Source organism: Cannabis sativa, chromosome 5 (assembly GCF_029168945.1).
Source record: "Cannabis sativa cultivar Pink pepper isolate KNU-18-1 chromosome 5, ASM2916894v1, whole genome shotgun sequence".
Taxonomy (NCBI): Eukaryota; Viridiplantae; Streptophyta; class Magnoliopsida; order Rosales; family Cannabaceae; genus Cannabis; species Cannabis sativa.
Genome location: NC_083605.1, coordinates 47,950,138 through 47,956,137, shown reverse-complemented (window position 1 = coordinate 47,956,137; position 6,000 = coordinate 47,950,138).

Genomic DNA, 6,000 nt, shown 5'->3' with positions numbered 1-6,000 from the left:
AGGTAAAATATGAACAACTTCCCTATTTTCGAGGGGAAATTTAGTCATTTGAGCTATATTAATTAATTATGTAAATATAGCTTTATTTACATATTTTTAAGGAATATTAGGAATGTAAGCTCTACTATACAAATGGTATTAGTCAAACCCTAACTGGCTAAGTCTTAAGCTCTCAGTTCTAACTCTCAAGCTCTAAGTCTGACACTCATCTCTTCTCACTCACTCTCTTTCTCTCTCTCTCTCTCACTCTCTCTCTGTCTGTCTCTCTCTCTCTCTCTCTCTCTCTCTCTCTCTCTCTCTCTCTCTCACACGCATAGGCTCTTTTTATCACTTGAGATTTTCCAACTCCATTCTCATATTGTAATCTTTAGAGAGCTACTACAAATTCCACAATACTTGTGATCTGAGAGTATTATCTCTGGTATCAATACAACCAAAGTGGAGTAGGTCATTACCCGCTAACTAAGGGGGCCAAACCTCTATAAAATCTCGTGCCTTATTTACCTTTTTGTTCTCATTGTGTAACACATGGTAAGTATCAGTAATAAATATGACTCAACTATCGGTTGGCCAAATCTAAGGTCAATAGTTTGGTCCTTTCATTAAGAGCGAGTTGTTAATTTATTTGATCAATGTCTTGGTTAACACAAAGAGAACTCTGGCTACAACATCTGCCTCCTCGGGTGTTCCTCAAGATCCTATGGGGGCTGATCCCAATGTTCATGTTCCAGTCATAACTGGAATCCCCACCAACTTGACAGATGTGGCAACCCTTGCCATCTTGGCAGGCACCACGAACCTGGCCACCACAACTGGTCATGTCGACCCAACCATCCCAGTGGGTCTCAATAATCGACCTATGTCATGTAGGGAGGACCCTCCACTTGCACCTCCTAATGAAGGAAGAACCCACGTGGAGCAACCCCCAGGCACCACCACTGGATTTGGTCCCCCGTATTAAGTTGGAGAGACAGGGCCAAGAATTGGCGAGCCAGCCATTGACGAGCCCCATGTAGACTTGAGAGAAGATATCGAGTTAGCTAGACTTAGAGAAGTTGTTTGTCATGTCAGCCAAACTGAAGAAACATGTGTTGTTAGCTACAATGTATTTATGAGATGGATGGATGAGCATGAGTACATCCTTTGATCTCACCTGGCAGAGCTGGACCACCGTAATAGAGAAGCTAGAACTTGATAAGGCAGTTCAATGAGACAACAGCTAGAAGAGGTCAGGATCTCATTAGAGATCCTCTCCAAGGGAGACTAGTCGACGGATCGGGGAAGGTCTATTGATAAATTTTTGAACTAGGTTCCTCAAGAACCAGGACAAACCTTCCACTATGCGAAGGAGGACAAGTCTTTTCATGAAGATCTGGTGGCATGAACAACCAAATCCTAGTAGCTAGCGGTTTGGGGGGCCAGCCAGGGATCAGGCTCAATAAAGCCCCCAGCCCCTTGGTGGTACACCTCTGGCTAGCCAGCAGGGTGAACTCCTATCTCGGGGTCTTCGAGAGCGAGTAACCTAAATGCCAATCTTTAACCGGCTAGGTCTGGGAATGGGTGGAAACACCCAAGATAACAACTTAAGAAGTGAGTCTAGTCAATTTAGATATCTAGATCCACCTCACTCCAACATTTGGTGTGATCTACCCTCTGTCAACACACAGGCTACACCAGCCAATCAGGGGAGAATGGGCGATGAGACCCTATTCAACATAGGGCTAGCCAACCATGAAAAACTACCCATAATAGGGCTGGCTGGCCAACGCGAGTCCCCTTTTCTAGGAGTGGCCGACCCGATCTTGGCTCATTCAGGGCTGTAGCCCATTCAAGAGGGGCCAATCAGCCAAGTCCCTACAGCAACAAATCCTTCTTTGCAAGCACACTTGGATCAAATAAGTCACATGATTAAGGGCTTAGTTGGCCCAAAACCTTCAGTGTAACACCCGTATTTAAAAGCTTGCTAAACCAGAATTAATCTTATTATATTATAATTATATAATCTTATAGGTCGGGATCCCAAGTTTTAAAACACAATTGAAAAATTCATTTACTAATACAAAATCTCGTAATGTATTTTTTTTTACAAACAATATGCAACAATAAAATACAACTCAAAATGTTCAAGGACTGAAACCCTCCAAGCTGCACTGTTGCGATATGTACAATCACTGTCAAGCTCCAACTCATTGCTTCTCTAGCTTAGCTTTTCCTTACCAACACAAGGTAGCAAACTGATGAGTCAACAAACTCAGTAAGATATGCATAAGCAATGCTATAACGACTTTATACTTAAGCCATCCTAACCTAAACAACCGAGCTCACCAAATGGTTAAGAACATTCTCAACGGAAGTATGACCACTGTACCATATCCACTAACGTACCAACTCATACTCGTGTTGGTAGGGCCTTTATCGTACTCCTGGGAGTCACTAAGTGTTGTACCACATGCACGACAAACCCCCTAGTACTCGTGTTGGTAACACTGTAACTACCCTAAAATTCTACACTGTACTAACACCCTTAAAATCACATTTCTGTTAGTGTTAGTCGTGTAAACAATTAATAACAAGCATACATTCACACACGTATATTATTTATGCTATCTTACCTCGTAACTGTGCTCTGGTGTGCCGGTCAGCCTGAGTAGAATTGCAGCTCGACGCTTTATAGGGCCCTTGGATCAAAGCTTGTCAATTCTTACCAACAATCCTTGAAACAAATCAAGCAACCCTCAAACCCTAGTTGCTCCCTTGAAAATTCAAGAGAAAGAGAGAGAAAGATCAATGTAAATTTCCTAAATTTTCTAATGATATAACTTGATTTTTTTCTAGAATTATCTAACTTCTGTATAAATTAAAACCCTCAGATTTCTTAAGTCCCATAAAGATAAAAGTCTTCCTTAGCAAATTACCCAAATTGCCCATACCCAAAATTCCATGATTAAATAACAACCAAGGGCAAACAATTTCCCGACACTCTAATGCCTTACAATGATACCCCAATATTAATAAAATTCTATAACATACAAAATGTGACTCTCTAATGGCCCAACGTCGCCTTCCATCACTTCCGAACACAGTCATAGGTAAACGAGAAATTCACATATAACATAATTAACATATATTGAAATTAAATAAATCTTCACCAATATGCAATATTATAATTAATAATTTAATTTCATAATTAAACCCTAATTATTTAATAACTCAGCATATTGCACTTAAGCGGTCTTTACAATTACCCCCCATTAAAAGGACTTTGTCCTCGAAATCTAACCTGAATAGCTCTGGATGTTGATGTTGGAAATTATTTTACTAGGATCTTAGATCTACTCACAAGTATGTTGATTAACACCCTAAATATGAACTTCTAAAACTATTATAAATTAAACACATATAAAGTATGAGAAACCTTACATTGGGTGCAGCGGAATAATATGTCTCCTTCCGTTCAGATCTCTAACCCTTGTATCCTTTCTGTCGCAGAGAATTATCAAGATCTGAACCTGGATCTCTTTCTTTCCTTTCTTTAGTGTTGAATCTCCTTCTTGTTGAATGTCTTTCTTCACGATCTTCCTTACTATGATTGAGGTATCACTTGCTGTGTGTGGGCACTACTCTATCACTAAGAGGTTCGAAATTATTCAAGGAAGAAGAAGAGGGTAAAGGCGGCGGCTAGGTTTAGAGAGAAGGCTCAGGTTTTTCTCTGAAGGAAACAAGGTGTGAAAGTATATATTTCGTGAAGCCTTCACTATCTATTTATAGCATACCACATAGGGTTAGGTTTGAATTATTTGACATTAAAATAATGAAAATACCAGATGATAAACCCTATTAAAGTGGCCGGCCAAAGCTATATGGATTTGGGCCTCACTTTTGCAAATTTTGCAGTTTTATCATTTCTGCATCTCATTTTCTCAAAAACGCCAATTTTCAAATTCAACCATTTAAATGCCAATTCTAACTATTTAATAACTATAAATAATTATTAAATAATATTTTCATTTATCATATTTATTAAGTGAACCATACAAAGTATCTTAATTAACAAATATGCCCTAAAAACTCTTTCTTTACAATTTCGCCCTTAGTGAAAAATTCACAAATAGACATAGTCTAATTTGAGAATTATAATTGATTAATCAAAACCAATTAAATGAGTCTTACAAGTAATATTGTCTCAACTAGTGGGGGGACCATGAGTCTATATAACCGAGCTTCCAATAAGAATATCAAGAATTTATAACCTAAATTCACTGACTTATTAATTCTTCGTTGAATCCACGCATAGAACTTAGAATTGCACTCTCAGTATATAGAACGCTCTATATGTTCCACCATATAGACACGTCATTAGTTATCCATTGTTATAATCATAATTTGATCAATGATCCTCTATATGAATGATCTACACTTTAAAGGGATTAGATTACCGTAACACCCTACAATGTATTTTATCCTTAAAACACTTAACCCCGTATAAATAATATTTCAGCTATGTGAAATGAGTACTCCACCATTTATTTTTGTTTGGTCAAGCTCATAAGGAAATCATCCTTTACTTTCTATTCGCCAGATAGAAGCTATAGATTCCATATTTATGTTAGCGCTCCCACTCAATTGCACTACCGTGTTCCCAAAATGTACGTATCACCCTAACCCAAAAGTAGGCTTAACTAACAAATCAAAGAACATGAAAAACACTCTTGAGATTGAACGCAATCATATCAGGATTAAGATCATGTGATCTAGGATCAACTAGGCGATATTGACTTGAATAGATATTACGGTAAGTTTAATTAAATATATGTGAAAGTTCAATATCGGTCCCTTCCGATGCATATTCCATGCACCTAACTTGAGCTTTACTTTAACCAATGCTCTGGAAAGAACATAGCATTTCTCCAAATACAAGTAAACTCTATTGTAGATGTCATATCAGTAAAACCCTGTGTCTGATAAATCTAGGAATCTTTATTCACATAGTCATGTTTACTTTCCAATGTGTTGACAACATAATAAACAGGATCAAATATGTGAAAAGGGTTTCAGATGAATTTATAAATCAAATAGATAAGCAATTGATAAGATGAACCAAAACATACACAAATGAATGAAAAATACTTCTGTTTCTTTATTGATGTTGAATAAAATGGATTACATTGAATTGGAGTTTTATTTAGGGCATAAAACCCAACAAACTCCCACTTGCACTAATATAAAACTAATCAGTACATATCAATTAATCCTAAATTCTGACGGTGCTTTTCAAATGCAGTTACTGCCAAGACTTTGGTGAATGGATCAGCTAAGTTATCTTCTGTGTCCACTTTCTCAACCAGTACATACCCTCTAGCCACATATTCTCTGATGATGTGATATTTCCTTTCTATGTGTTTGCTTCTCTTGTGGCTTAGAGGTTCCTTACTATTGGCTATTGCTCCATTATTATCGCAAAGTAGACAAGAGGCTTTTCCATTCCATGCACGACACCGATACTGGTGAAGAACTTTCTTAGCCAGACAAGCTCTTTAGCAGCTTCTGCTGTAGCTATGTATTCTGCTTCCATTGTAGAGTCTGATATCGCGGTTTGTTTAGCACTTCTCCAAACCACTACTCCACCCCCAAGAGTAAACACCATCCCAGATGTAGATTTCCTGTCTTCAAGACATGCTTGGAAATCTGAATCAGTATAGCCTATGGGATTTAAAGCACCACCCATGTAGGCTAATACAAGATTCCTTGTACTCTTTAAGTATTTCAGAATATACTTAACTGCATTCCAATGTTCCTGTCCTGGATTTGACTGATACCTGCTCATGATTCCAACTGCATAGCAGATGTCAGGTCTAGTGCATAACATTGGATACATTAGACTTCCAACTGCAGAAGCATAAGGAATTTTTGCCATGTCCTCTATCTCTTGAGGATCAATAGGAGACTGTTCCTTAGATATACGAATACCATATCTAGAAGGCATGTTTGCCCCATTGGTGT